The sequence below is a fragment of the Pocillopora damicornis genome, chromosome 1, assembly GCF_964200805.1.
Source record: "Pocillopora damicornis chromosome 1, jaPocDami1.2, whole genome shotgun sequence".
NCBI lineage: Eukaryota > Metazoa > Cnidaria > Anthozoa > Scleractinia > Pocilloporidae > Pocillopora > Pocillopora damicornis.
In genome coordinates this window covers 29,766,651-29,783,288 of record NC_142670.1, presented here as the reverse complement: position 1 = coordinate 29,783,288, position 16,638 = coordinate 29,766,651, and positions in this window count along the sequence as shown.

Sequence of the window (16,638 nt, the reverse complement as noted above, 5' to 3'; positions counted from 1 at the left end):
CCACGCAATTTTGAAAAAGTAAAACCATACTTCTCTAGAAAAGGTATCTGTCTTTCGTTTTTGTGGAAAAAATGGTTAATATTGTGAGTTTCAGAGGGTGAATTTTTGTTTGAAAAATTAGTAAAATTCTTTGCATTTGATCGTAGGCCATTGAATTTTGGGCTCAAGTTTGAGCTTGTATGGGAACCAAGAAGAAACCTCTTCGGAGGTCTCCTAAATGTTCTGCGAGAAGCCGATTTCCACTCGGTGAGTTGGCAAGGGAAAAATGTAACCTCCGTGATGAATATTTATCAAAAAGTAAGAAGTTGTCGGCATTAAAAAAGAGAAATATGCATGAATGCATGAATCATCTCGTGATAACACCACGTTCAAGTGCATTTGTAATTTCAAAAAAACACCTCCACTCACAATGACTCCCAGTGACTCACAATGAACCCCAGCTGTTTAAGGACTTATAAAACAACTGTTTTATTTTTCATGCCTTGTAACATTTTCATGAATAAGGAGTTGAGGTAAATGTAAGTTTATATTTAACTGTAACTGGTTATATTAAACCCAAAGCTTTCTCTGTTTACATACTGCTCATAACCATAAGGTTCAATTTCATTGATTAAAATTATAGAAGTTCTTCCTCATTTAATTCAATGACCTGGAGGAAAAACATTTAGAAGTTAATATAAAAATTCAAATTGAACTATGTATAATTATATAATCTGTATAATACATGGCTGAAAAAACAAAGTCAGCAAAAAGGGGAATGCCCCTACCAAGGAGGGCCTAATGTATGAAATTGTCATGAGTTAATCCTGATTGTGCATTTTGAGAGGCCTTTTAAGTCTGCTCTTGGCTAAAGTTATACCTCTGCTTGCTTTTAAAATTATCAACTGTAACTTTATGTCATAATATATGAGAAGTTTTCTCTGTCTACATACTTCTTGTAACCATAATAAGTTTATAAGTTTCAGCGCTTATAGTAGTGGTTTGCCTTATTTAAGCTTATATGATCATGTGGAGGCATTATAACATCCAGAATGAATACTACTATTTGATAGTGTTTTACTATTTCCTTGTTTTACTGGTGTCTTTTCGTTGTGTAGCTCACACCATTTAACACAACAGTTAAGCAATGTCTGTAAACATATCAGGTCTGCGGCTGTAGGTCTCGCGCATGCGTTATGCCGGAAACACATGGCAGGCTTGTGTTGTGGTATTATCGTTCAGAATAAAAGTAAGTTGACTTTAACCGAGGTCCACACAATACTTTTACATGGTGTCAGGAGTGGGATGCCGAAGTAAGTAAGCAAATTTGATGACAATTTAACTCGCTACACTGGTGAAAGTGGAAGAGTGAACAACACGATTGATTGAACAAAACAAAAATGGCTACCGCCTCGTTTATCGACAAAGGTCCCTCCATGGATTGGAGTACAGACGACAACCTATACAGCCGCTTTAAAATGTGGAAACAGAGATGTGAACTGCTATTCACTGGCCCGATGGTGAAAATAGATGAAGAAGTACAGTGCAAACACCTTCTGTACTGGTCTGGCGAACACGGAATGGAGCTATTCAACAGTTGGGACTTATCAGCAGATGACCAAAAGAAGCTAAAAAACTACTGGGAGAGATTCGAAAACTACGTAAAGCCTCACTCGAACGAGCTGATCGCAGCGTGGGAGCTGCATAACCTCCGTCAAGGTACCTTATCACTTGAAGAATTCATTGCTAAACTAAGAATTCTTGTTAAAGAAGCTAACTACCCAGCAGATCATCACGATCGATTTATAAGAGACTTTCTGGTGCTTGGCATGAACTCCAACCGTGTTAGAAAGGATTGTTTTAAGAAAGGAAATACCCTGTCATTCAATGAAGCCAGAGAAATGGCAAAAGCAGAGGAATCAGCTGATAAACAACTTCAGTTGATGAACACAGCCGTAGAAGTGCATCCTGTCACTTCTGAGAACAGAAGCCCAAATCAGAGAGACCACTCAAATGCAGCGGGTGGTACGAAGCAAACCCAAAATGGCAATCGATGGGGCAAAACACCAACCTGCAGAAATTGTGGCTGGGGTCCTCATGCACGTGAACAGTGCCCAGCAAAGAATGCAACGTGTCACTACTGTCAGAAGGTAGGACACCTAGCCAAGGTATGCCTGTCAAAGCTTAGAAAAAAGAATGTGCATGAAATTGAAGCTTCCAGTAGTAGCAATGCTTTACCCAACTCAGAGTCCACCCAGCCAACAAGTGATTATGTGTTTTTGGGCCCAATTGAAGCAACACCTCTATCCATGAATGTCCATTCCATATCCTGTAGAGAAAAGGCTCTACTAGAGGTGTCCTTGTCGCTGGGGCCAGAAGGAAGACAAGTCAATACACTCTGTAAAATAGACTCAGGGGCAGAAACCAACATTTTACCTAAGTCCCTTTACCAACAGTTGAATAATGGGAGGATGGGTTTAGCACAACCCACGATGAGACTATCCGCATATGGTGGAGTAGAGATTCCTAACCTTGGATCTTGCCAAATATATGTAAAAGGCCCTAACAACCCTAGCCCTAAACCTATTCAAGCAGAAGTTGTTGATGTTGATGGCCCAGCCATAATTGGTAACATGTCAGCACAAAACCTGAACCTCCTAAAGCTCAACTGGCCAATAACCGCCAACCAGTATAGCGACGATATGATCAGCCACAGAGGCACAACCAACCCTCAAGTAAACCACACCAGGCCCACGCATGATCTGCATACATTTAGGCTATTTGACATGGGAGGCAAGCAGCACCCATTCCCATTAACAAAGGACTATTTGTTAAAAGAATATGCAGATGTATTTTACAGGAATTGGGTGCTTCCCAGGTGCACCATACCACATGGAAACCGACCCCAAAGTGCCCCCAGTACAACATGCACCAAGGCAGGTTCCAGTACAATTACAGCAAGCCTATATGGAAGAACTAGATCAATTGAAGAAATGGGGCATCCTTTCTGAGGTTCGCAACGAGTACACCCCATGGGTTAACTCGGCTGTCGTAACAATAAAACCAAATGGATCGATTCGCCTGTGCCTAGACCCTCGGAACCTGAACAAAGCTGTTAAGCGCAATCCCTACTATGTGAGAACGATAGATGATGTGATACCGAAGGTGAGCGGCTCAACCCACTTCAGTATCTTAGATGCACGCAGTGGGTTTTGGCAAGTTAGCCTAGATGAGGAAAGCAGCAGACTATGCACTTTTAACACCCCCTGGGGAAAGTACAGATGGACCAGGCTTCCATTTGGTCTCACATGTAGCGGAGATGTCTTTCAAGAGAAAATGGACATGGTCTTCGGTAAGTTGGAAGGACTAAGTGGTATTGCGGATGACACATTCGTCTATGGTATAGGTGAGGCAGAACATGACCAGCGAATACTTAATGTCCTCGACACAGCGAGAGAGGGCAATGTGAGATTCAACCCAGACAAATTTCAGTTCAAGGTAAACGAAGCATCCTTCTTCGGTCTCACATGGACTCCTGAAGGAATCAGACCTGACGAAAACAAAATCAAAGCAATCCGTAACATGCCACCTCCAAAGAACCTTGCAGAGTTACAATCTTTCATGGGCATGATCAACTACCTAAATAGATTCTCACCCATCATAGCCCAGACTTCAGAACCTGTAAGACAGCTGATGAAAAAAGAAACGCCATTCATGTGGCAGGCAGAGCACCAAAAAGCATTTGAGAGTCTTAAACAAGTAATTACTGAGGCACCAGTCTTGGCGTACTATGATCCAGAGAAAGACAACCTGATCCAGTCGGATGCAAGCCTTCAAGGTATTGGATGTGTGCTGATCCAAGACAGTAGACCAGTGTGCTATGCAAGTCGGTCACTAACCGAGACTGAGTCGCGTTACAGCAACATAGAGAGAGAGCTACTTGCCGCCTGTTGGTCATTAGAGAAGTTCAACCACTATGTCTTTGGCAAAAGTGTCATCATTGAAACAGACCATAAGCCGCTGGAAAGCATATGGAAGAAGACCATAATGAGTGCCTCACCGCGGCTGCAGAGGCTTTTGCTGAAAATGGCAAAATATGACGTAGAAATTAGATACATACAAGGAAAAACCAATGTGATAGCGGATGCTCTCTCAAGGGTCAGTTACATGGAACCTCCCCTCAAAGAAGACGAAGTGCCTTTGCTTGAAGTCAACACCATCACAAGCACTCTACCAGCAAGTCCCGCCAAACTGGAAGAAATACGACAGTGCACCGACCAAGACGTCGTACTCGCACACCTTAAAGATGTTGTGCACCATGGCTGGCCAGAATATCCGAACGAATGCCCCCAAGACTTAAGGGAGTTTTGGAATTTCAGAGAGGATCTCAGCGTTGAAAATGGCCTCGTTCTCAAGAGACACCGCCTCGTGGTTCCTAGTAGGCTCCGCCCACAGATGTTGCAAATAATACACCAAGGACACATGGGAACGGAAAAGTGCCTCCTAAAAGCAAAAGAAAGCTTATTCTGGCCAGGCATATCAAGAGACATAAAGGAACTAACAGCCAACTGTGCCACATGCATACAATTCTCTAAACAGCAGCCAAAGGAAGCGCTATGTCCCCACAGTGTGCCCAGTTTTCCGTGGCAGAAACTTGGTTGCGATTTGTTTGACTACCAAGGTGCACAATATCTTCTAGTCGCAGACTACTACAGCAAATACCCCATCCTAAGGAAGCTGAACTCATTGACATCTGCTGCTATTATCAATCATCTCAAGTCAATATTTGCCGAGCATGGAATACCAGAATCCCTGATTACAGACAATGGACCCCAATATAGCAGTCGAGAATTTGCTGCATTCTGTGATCATTGGGGCATTAATCACATTACCAGTTCCCCACTATATCCAAAAAGCAATGGATTCATAGAACGAATGGTCCAGACAGTAAAAAACCTGTTGAAGAAATCAGATGCCGCCGGACAAGATCCTTATCTCGCACTTCTATCGTATCGAACCACGCCTATTGACAGCAACCTACCCTCACCAGCTAAGGTTCTAAACCAAAGAGATTATCGCACACAACTACCTTGCAGTGGACGACTACAGCGCTCTCAAACCATGGAAAGTAACCAAGAGCAACTACAGCACCGACAAGATGTCCAGAAACAGCAGTATGATGGGAAGTCCCCTCGTGAACTCCAAAAGCTAGTACCAGGTCAAGAGGTGTCTGTGTTCCAACCGCGAACCAAGACTTGGGTTCCAGTAGAAGTAAAGCGAGAAACTACCCAGCCAAGGTCATACGTAGTAAAGACAGCTGGTGGTTCAGAGCTAAGGTGCAACAGAGTACAACTGAAACTGTCGGGTGAAAGAGTATCAACCTCTGAAGAACTAGTGGAGAACAATCGGGACACTTCCTCTTATCAGCCCACCACACCTATGGCGACACCCTACGACGTTTTGTCATCGAAGCCACCACAGACACCCCACAAGCCAGCTCAACCCACTGAGAAAAGTGATGGTCTGCCTTTGACAACCAGGAGTGGCCGTGTTGTAAGGAAACCATCTAGATTGGACTTATAAACTTCGTTACAGACTGAGAAAACATTTCAGTTTAAAGCTATTATAAGCTGTCGTTGCGTTATACCTAACTAGCCAAACATTTTGTATTGTAGTTAGTCCCGCTGCCACACCCATTAGACTTTTCAGGGTGGAGATGTAAACATATCAGGTCTGCGGCTGTAGGTCTCGCGCATGCGTTATGCCGGAAACACATGGCAGGCTTGTGTTGTGGTATTATCCTTCAGAATAAAAGTAAGTTGACTTTAACCGAGGTCCACACAATACTTTTACAATGTCGGTTTCCAAAATAAACTGGTGTTTCTGTATTTAGTGTTGGCTGATACCAGACGAATTCCAATAGCCATAGTAAAATTTTGCTTGCAAACACTCTGCTTTTGCATTGTAGATCATCACTCCTTTTTTTTCTTGGCTGACAATGAGCTTGACTTGTCCCTTTTCTTTGCCAAGCTGCTTGATAAATCCACCACAGTCCATAAATTTGTCAAACAAATGACATAGTCTTCTCAGACTGAAAAAAGTAATTGTTACAGAACCTGGCTTCTCTTCTACCTCTAAACCATACCTTGTTAGACCAAGAACGTCCTTATGTAAAATGTTAAAAACCTCCTGTGCCATCAAAAATGACCATCCACGGGTGCACTTTACTCATCCTTGGTGATAGCCGGCGATCAATGGCACATTTCGCCCGAATCATGCAACGCTGTAGCATTGGATACAGTTCGCCAAGTTTATATTTAGGTCGCTCTCGAATTGCTCCAAAGTTTCCTTTCACAGCTAATTCAGCAACCTTGTTTAGCCGGTTGAATGTGATATCTATATCCCTCAATTTCTGCCCATTCGAAATTCTTCGCTCAAATTCTGACTTGCTATGCTTAAGGGCTTCTTTTATTGAAAATATTAGTTCCTCTTCGGTGGGTTCAGAGCTATCCGCCATCTTCGATTTTGGAAAACTTTACCCCAGGTCACGCGCGGCCAAATTGAAAGTTGGCCCAATTTCGAGCAATAATTTCCAAGCGTGTGTTCTCAATTTAATTTTTATATTAAACAGCTATCCCGCTACACTGTAGCCTATAGTGCAGGCGTCTTAGTTCGAGTAAGCCTGTAGTTCGAGATAACGTTAGAAGCTCGCAATCGTTTATCCGACTGGCCATGCTTTGATTTGGAGTTAGAGTGGACGGTGGGGGTGGAGGTGGGGGAAGGTGGAGAAGACGTCTGCCCGAAGAGGCTGTTAAAAAGCAAAACACCCCCTGATTAGTTGCGTGTCACTGCATTACCGGAAATGAGTAGGTAGCCAGTCAAAATGAGTTCATTTAAAGACCGGAAGCACTGTCCTATGACAAAAAAATAAAAAAATAAAAAATAAAAATAAAAACCACGTAGAGCCGATAAGTGAAACGGTGTGGCAGTATTTTTTTCAGCCGTCAAAACCTCCTCCGCTGTCACCAATATGAACTGATATTTGCTGCATTCTATATTTTCATGAGTATAACTGCCGTATTCTATTTGACAATTCTTCGACGAAAAAAATTGTTACAGCCAATCAGAGGAAAGGATATTTTCTCACGGAGCCAAGTAGATATTAGAGTACAGACAAGCAAACTGCTTATAAAGCGCGGGAGTGGCCTAGTCGTGTTTGGGTTTAGTTTTGAATCTTTTAGGAAGTGGTGAGAGTTTTCTGAACCAATCACGTAGCGAAATAAAGCAGGATTGCTTTCAACCCTCAGTTGCAAATTTCTCTTAATGAAATGACGCTCTAACCTTTGCCTCCTTTCATGGTGTCCTTAGAACCTTTATATATGATCCACTTGTGGAGTGGCAGAGGACTAAGGAAAGGGAATTACTTTCCGAGGCATCAAAGAATAAAGAAACAGGAGAAGTTACAAATGAAGAGGCGAGTGTCTTAATTAATTTACAATCCTCGTGTGAAGAATGTGCAATTTCATGATTGGTGTAATAGATAGACAGCTTCACTTTGTAAATACTCGTACAAAAGATATAATCATATGTTATTCGAGGTAACCAATTTATGGAGCCGAGAACCATTCCATTTAGCTTTGGAGACGCCAAACTCGCTATACTTATTTGTTTTCCTAAACAAGGAAAGAATTCCATCCAAATACTTCCGACATGTAACCCTTGAGAGTTAACTTACAACTATTAAGAGAGTTTGATTTTCGCAAAAGCAAAGCAAATGCAAAGTAATTCTAGCGGCCGAGCAAGAGAAAGAAGAATGTCAGACGGAGCCGATTGGTTGGTTGGCTATTTTCAGGGTATTAAGATTATGAAATATGTGAAAAGGTGGATCAAAGGCTTTGAAGGAACCAGTAAGATCATGATTCCTCTCTCGATAGAAGGACAGGTACATTACCTGATTGAGGTGAGGTCGCTTGATTGTGTGTGTTTGTGTGTTGGTTTTGGGTTGTTTTTTCCACGAATAAGAGTTGCTTTTCCCTCTGGTAAATGAGCAAAGTGTGGAAGGAAGATTGCGTGTAAGGTATTTAAGCGAAAGTTCTAAAATGATTCGTGTCAAATGGAAAAAGGAAAATGGACCCTTCTAGAGAGGTCTGGTTTCCAGACCAAGTGTGTCATGTCCTTTGGGTGGACTCGTTAGCCGAAATAACCCTTCTGGCCAACTCTTCTGGCGTTATCAAGATGATGGATGTTTTTTTCATTTTGCAGGAGGCCATGAGCGATGATAACTTATGCCGGATGTACATTGGATGGGCTCCTTTTCTCTGACGAAAAAGAGAAAATATGTAAACAAGAGACCTTTGTAAACCATGGTAACGAAGAAGGTTTTTTTTTTCAGTGAACTACTTCAATAAGAAAACGCGTTATCAGAATCCAAATATTTGTTTGCGTTATTGTTAAGATGTCGGCGATACTGTAGGTTGAGTTCCAAGGGCTATGACTTCCCCACATATTTTCATGCCTCAACGAAAAAGTTAAGAAATGTCACCGTGGATAAATGTTTTGTGACAGAATTGTTCAAATGATTATGACTCGACTTGTGTTTCTTGCTTCTTGATAAAGAGATATTGCGCTATAAAATCACAATTCTAGAAAAATAATCTCTGCTTACTTCATTTATTTTTATTTCGAACAAAAACAGCAATCCAGTCCGGTCAGTACAAAATGCAGACTGCTGACTGCAGACCGGGTACAAAATGCAGACTGGGCACAAAATACAAACTGCAGACTGGGCACAAAATACAAACTGCAGACTGCAGACTGGGTAAAAAATGTAGGCTACGAATTTATTCTGTTTTTTCGTCTGATACTTGATAATATGTCATCCTACAACTTACCGAGCGTCACGAAATCGCGCTTTCCCGCGACCATCTTTCACGATTATTTGCACTATTGTCAGGCTGCCTGCACTATCGTGGAATATTTCTTGCCCGTTTCTTGATCAACATCGTTCTTGATATAATTTCAAGCCTTCATATAGTCTTCTCACTTTGCGCGCGAGTTGGTTGGTGTGATGTCTGAACAGAATTTACCAACTTAGTAAAAGTAGATGTAGATGTAAATGAGATGTCACTATTGAATATTTAACACGCGCAATATTCTAGAAACAATTGACAGCTTTGCACGTGGTCCGTATCTTTCATCCTTTCAACCGATATGTGTTCATTTTGTTGACAAAAATGCGGACCGAGACTAAAACTATTCTTTCGACTTGAAATATTTTCAACGTTTAGGGGTGTACACACACTGATTTTCACATATGTGCTTTATATTTTTATTGGCTTACAAGAGGAACCAGCGAATTTTTATTGGGAGAAGCGAAGCGTTACTATCGTGACTGGCCATTTGTTTACTTTTCTGACGGTTTTATCCCTCATCTGTTCGGTGACTACGCAAATCTTAGTAAGTGAAAATCAGACGATATGAAGGCTTAAAATTATATTAAGAACGATTGAGGCCGCTTTGTTAATGACCAAATGCAATGGCCGCTTTGTTAAAACAAAAGATATCAAGAAACGGGCAAGGAATATTTCACAATAATGGAAATGATCATAAAAGAACAATATCTGATGCCTGATTAAGCCAAACCCAGCCCACCCTTCAACCCACAAACACACACACACCAACAAAAAGGACACTGTCCACGTAAGTGATCTTTGCCCATCCCACCTCCAGCCCACACAAGTTTTTTTCCAATTCCCATCACGACGAATGCAAAAGTTTTCTTATCACACAACTGCCCAAAAATAAAAAGAAAAAATTTATTCCATAAGTCTTGAAAGTTCACATAAACCGAATTCAACTGTACCTATATTCATCAAGTCCAAGAAATCAATACAAACTTAAGCCATAACATGAATGAGCAGGATCAAAGAGCCCTTTGATTTATACTCCATTGCTGACGTTGTCGAAAAGAATTACGAATTTTGTCATTCCGCGACACGCGTTTTTGTTTTCACTTCTTAAGACTCGCGCGACAGACTGGACCGAAAAGGAGAGACAGCTCGTACTCTGGAGGACTGCTTATGTCGAAGATTTGATGGGTCTTCTTCCGTTTGTGTATCTGATGTTTTTTTCCCTTTCTCGATTTTCCTTATTCTTTTCCGAGGATGACACGATATTCTAAAAGAAATAGAGGACAGCAGCTCGCGACACCGAAGTGCAGTAACATCTTCTCGCAGAGGGTCAGTCACAGGTTATTTCCTCAATTTTTTTCCATATGTGGTGGTCGTGATAATTTCGTGATCTCTTTGCCGTCATCGACAGCACATTTTAATTGAATACCTCATGAATTCAGTGTCCTTTTAGCGTCATGCCTTTTCATCAAATTGCAAACAGCTGTTCACGTATTTTTTATTAACACACTCGGAACCACACACTTTAACACTCTCGTCAGCTTCGTTTTTCCTTAAGACTCTTCGTTAATGATCAGTCTCCAAATTACCTAACCCGTAAAACCGTCACTATTTCTTGGCAAGAAGAGAAAATATCCCTGAATGTTTTACGAAAAAAAAAGCGTTTTTATCCTTTCAGAGAAAATTTGCTTCACGCATCTGTAATTCTATGCAGTATGCTATTTTTAGTTATTATTTTATGATATAAACCATTTCCTCTTTTTGTCGGTTGGTCTCTCAAAAATGTAATTAGTCACATTTTAGCCGAGGGAGAGATCTCGAGTACCTCAGCGTCTGGAAATAAGAAACTAATAATTAGATTATGGGTTCATGATAGACGAACTAAAGTTACGATTACTGTGCGTTTTATTAGACTTCTCTTTCCTGTCGAGGTAACCGGATACATCTGTATGCTTGAATGCATTCACATATTAAAATAAGAGACATTCTATTTTCTAGTCATCACACATGAAAAAATCGATTGCTTATCAACAATTTCCACTCCACTAGTTTTAGTTATCATGCCCGTGAAACTGAGATCATTTAAGGCGTAGAGTTACTTGATTTTCAAACCTTTGTCTGATTGGAAGCTGTCGGAAAGAACTCAGCTGTTTACATCGCCCACTTGCACAAAGTTTTTTGATATCAATGAAATACCAGAATTTCTCTTCGCACGTGCAGATAAAAATGACCTCTTGGTAACTTTTCACGAAGGGTTGTTTTTATATTACGAACATCAATCCTGACTCGGCCTTAAGTTCAGGGGAAAAAATTATTTCGTGTTCCTTTTTTTATGTCAAAATTAAAGCGTCTTGTCTACGGGCTGAATAACCGCCGGTGCAAGTGTCTTGTGCATTCGGTGTTCTTGAAATATGTTTTAAATCGTATTTGATCTAAACAGGCGATCGTTCTCCTTATAATAAATGGCAAAATAACATCCTTTAACTTTAGTTACAGCAGTTACAGCTGTACGCTCTTTATTCTATCTTATTTTTTATTTCACACTCTTGAGGGCACGGTCCGTAAGATGGCCGTTGACATGTTCTGACAATCTTAAAATTATAGGTGTGTTAATTTAAGCAATAACTTAAGAGCTGGAACTATCATATTTATGAAAAGTTTATTTTTTCGTAAAATGAGACGATATTTTGCTCAGATAGGATAAATGATACAGCATATTTTTATGATTGGATGAAATTTAAACTTAAGTGGTGTAAACTGCTGCTGCAAAAAGCAACCATATACAACAACAAGGCTCTGTAAAGCAAAAAATTGAAAATCTAAGAACATTATCCAATACTTCACATTTCTGGCTTCTGCCTCTTATGGATGTCACTACTATATAACAATGCGGTCGATCCTCCTACCTCAGCTGACTAAAACTTAGATTTCATGCCTTCTCGTTCAACCTCAACTTGCAGGCGAGTGGGATCGTTTCGTAATGTTCCTAGTTCTATCTCTGGCGTTCTGGGTGCAACTCTTCGGTTTCGTCTTTCGATTTTTACCATCTTAATGGCTGTCTCCTCTTCGTATAGCAAGAACGCAGCGCTTGCTGAAACTCAGGAATTCTGAATACATACACAATCGGATTGACAAAAGAGTTAGAATAACTTAGAATGTTCACCATGTAATAAAACTTCCATGGTATTGATGTCCTAGTTATACAGCTTAATATGTTCAAGATGATTAAGGGAAGCCAACATAATAAAGCCAGTATGGACATTAGAAGGAGGGTCTTTGTTAAGCGTCTGTTTGGCGAAGCTCCATTTCGATGCTGTGAGGTAACACTCTCGTGTTGAAAACTTCTCCAGATAGCGATGTTACAGACACATATAATGACTGTTAGACCCAACACGACAGGGATAAAAACATACAAACCAGATTCAAATGAACTTGAAACATATAACAAAGTTGTTGATGTGGACAGCAAGATAGCAATTGTCCAAAGTAAGATAATGGTAATGCGGTATGTTCTGGTAGATAATGAGCGGTGTTTAAAGGGCCAAAATACGGCATAAAATCTCTCACAAGAAATAGAGGCTGCAAACATATACGAGCCTAACAACAACATGCCATCGAAACCTCCAACAACGAAAATATAAAAGGGCAGAGTGAAGGCTCCTAACATCAAATCAGCAAACGCCATATTCATAACTAAAAATAAACTTTTCCTACGAAGTGGTTTGGTAACTGCAAAGAGAACCAGAGTTAGCAAGTTTCCTGCAATGATAAGGACCGAAGATAAAATGAGAGCGCTGCATAGTGCGATCCTTTCTTCCTTGGAAGGAAAACTTCTTGTGAATGCAGATACATTCTCCATGGTTTTATTCACTGCCGACGAGTCAGTCTTATAAACTTATGACTAAATGAATTACGGTAAACAGTTTTATTTTTCGGAATAAAACGCGTTGTTTCAGAGGAGAGGAACTCAACCTTTTGCAACAACACTAAGCAACCGAAATGACATTTGTATTTCGTGGTAATTATATTCAAGGAGTCACGTAGTCCAGGTAGACAAGACATTTCAGGTTCAACTAATACCGTCGATTAAAACGGCTTTTTATCAAAGAACGGTTTGAACAGCTGTTCATTTATTTTCCTCTTGAAATGGCAACAGTTGAACAGTTTTACGCTTGTTAAGGTTTTAACAAATTTATCGTGTGACTCAAAATCTCTACACTAGCAGACTAGGAAGTTATCTTTACTCAATGAGAGATAATCTCCATTAGTGATAGACGGAAGCCGGTGTAATAACACTTCAGGATAATTAGCTCTAGACACATGCTGTTAGATGCACTGTTAAATTTTGCATCAAACAGTCATCGCACACCGTTGAAATTTAACGAGTCATAACAATTAGAGAGAGAAATACTAAGAAATTAATCTAGAGTTAAATACGTTTATGGCTCCTATCGTCAGAACTTTACCATCATACATTAAAGACAGCCAACACGCACTTGAAATTGTTCGTGACTTTAATTTCCTTGGCAAACGATATGCATCTCTTTTTACTGTCATTCGCCATTCTGTCGCTCAAACATTTTTTTGATCAACGTACTGTCAAAGAACCTAGCTCTGAAACACGACTCCACTTAGCCAAACTGGTGCTAATAATAGCTTTCAGTTGAAGTTGTCAAATATTTTTCCAATTCTCTTACCCCTTTACCTCCCATGAGTGACTAAGAGAGAATCTCTCCTTACAATATCAATACAATATCAAGCATAGAAGTGATGAGAATAAAGTAAAATATCAATTGAGGATTATTAGTTGATCCAATACCAAATTCTCCAAATTGACATAATAAGAATTGTATGGCAGACAGTAAGGAGAATTACTGATGAGATCTTGGGAGTTAAAGGGTTAGGTAGCCGGTGGGATTACTCAGCACGTACTCAAATAGTAAAGAAGGCGCTATTAGTAATTTGTACTCGTGTTACATCGGAATGCACTCGTTTTCAGTCGATCAGAAGTGCGCAATTTTCTCATAGACGTTATTTTAAAATTAAGCAAGTTTACTGTTATGATTAGGACGGATGCCTTCTGCTTTGGAAACTTCTTGCAAATTTGAACTTATTTGTAGGATTTCGTTCACTGCTAATGCCTCAAACAAAGTTAACGTGTAACTAAATGGTTTACGGGATGAAACGTTTGATCGGGAAAGAATGTGGTGTATAGAAGGAGAGGAACTCGATCTTCTGCAACGACACGAAATAACAACAGCTGAAAAGTCATTTATGTGTCATAGTAATTTTACTCAAGGCAGTCATGATGTCGAGGTAGACAATGCATTTCGAAATAATACCGTGCACGTAGAGCCCTTTATGTTGCGATATATGTCTGTTCATCAAACAACGTGTCAGCTGTTTGCATGTTTTTCTGCAAAGTTTTACCGCTTCATTAGGTTTGAACAAATTTCTTACTTGGTTCAAAATTTATTAACAAACCGACTCCAACGTTATCATCTTTCAATGAACAAAGAGTATAAAGAAGCTTTCAGGATAATATGCCCCAGACACATACTTCATAATTCACTCTTTAATTTTTAATTTTGCATTTAACAGTCATCCTACGCCGTTCAATTTAAATGAGTTTTAGCAAAGAGAAAGAAATGATCCAAATTATTATCTACAAATAATTGTATTTACATTAACTGATCCGATAACTGATCCGTTCAAGAAAACCGCGTGTTTCCCTTTACTTGAATCTTAAAAATAATCTTTTTCGGAGTGAAGAGGCATATATGGTTATCATTTCTCAATGAGAAATAATTTTCATGACTGTGATGAACGGATTTTGTTGTGACACCTCTAAGATATTTTGCTTTAACTCTCTACTTAGCGCGTTGATAAATTTTCACATTTACATTAAACATTCATCCTACTGTGATGAATTTAGGTCAGAGAGGAAAAAAAAAGAGGCGCCTAAGCTTCTGTAAATTTCTTACTTGGCTCAAAATTTCTTCGTAAAGCCACTCGGGTGTTATTATCTCTCAATGAGATATAATCTTCATTAAATTGACAAATAAACAGTGTAATAACACTTCCAGGATAATTTGCCCTTGACTCATGATCCTCAATGCACTGCTCTAGTTCTAATTTTGCCTTAGAAATTCATTCTACACCGTTGAATTTAAAAGAGCCATAGCAAAGAGAGAGAGAAATAATAAGGAATTATTATCTTATGTAAAGTTCATTTACATTACTGATCCGTTGACTTTTCTGGTGCGGTAAACCGTGTGAATTCCTTTTACAAGAACTAAGAAGTTATTTCTTGGAGCGAAGAGGCATGCTCTTATATCGATTGCAGTCTCATTCAAATTTTTATCTGCATTTAATAATCTTTTCTCTTAAGTATTTGATTTTCGGAAACTATCTTAGCTCTCACGCGCTTGGTGTAAAAGCACTACTTCACTGAATATTTCCCGGGTGATATTCGTTATTTGTTTGCAGAATATATGAGGGCATATACACCCACATTTCTTCTTGATCAGTTGAGATTCCCTATTGAGGTTTCTCCTGCGAAGAGACGGGCTTGTGACACGTTGTTTTAATGCAAAGGTCAGTTTTATCGGAGGGATTTGAACGGAAATTTCTGTCAATATCATGGTAATTTTTTGAAGGTGTTAATGTAGTTGGAGTAGGCAATGAGTTTGAACAAATACTGTGCCACGTAGAATCCTTCGTGTCACAATAAATTAAATGCCCGTTTATTCGAAGATGTAACAGGTGTTCATGTATTTTTTTTTACTGAGTGGTAAGGCTTTTGAAACAAATTTCTTGCCTGTATAACCTGTATGAAAATTTCTTTAAAAGTCGACTGGGGCGTCATCAGTCCTCAAAGTGATGAGTAAAAAGCGTAAAAACACATCCAGTATAATTTGTTCTGGACACATGATACGTGATGCACTATTCTATTTCTCTGTCCGCATTAAACAGTCATCTAACACCATTGAATTTAGATAAGTTATAACTATGAGGGCGAAATAATGGTAAATTATTGTCTATAATTAAGTGAATTTATATTAAGGTATCACAGAAGGAAAAAAGTCATATTTTTCTCAATTTCCTAAAAATTTTATGTCCAATAAAGAAAATAAAGATTTACTATTTTCTGAAATTTCATTTTGGTATCTTTTTTACTCCAGGAGATGTAAAACAAAAAGTATCATGAGGGTACAACGGAAGGCACGAGCTCGAGATTGATTACACTTCATGTCAACGTCTTCTTGTCACCTAATAAGCGATTACAAACCACTATTAACGTGCAGATCACGTTCCAATCAAAACAAGGATGTTTTTAAAATGCGCGGCCAAATTAGCTTATCTTGTGAAACGAGTCGGCGTTTTCATTTAACTTGGGTTTTTCCGGCTAACAGGGGAATAGAATGTTCAAACTCTATTTAAATTAGAATTGGATCGGTTGGTAATATTCTTAGCTCCATCTCCAGCGTCCAAAGTGCAGCTGTTTGGTCTCTTCTTCTGATTTCCCCTTGCTTGTAGTTCCGATGCTAAGACTGACATAGCACTATGAGTAAACCATTTACCTGTCCTCGAGAGTGTTTTAATAACTGCCGTAAAGGACATTACACCTGCCATTAAAACTCAACTTACCCAAGTTACATAAGAAGGCCGAGACGTTTTACAAGATAAGTTTATTTGGCTACGCGTTTTAATCAACACCCTTGTTTCGAATGGAACGTGATCTGCACGT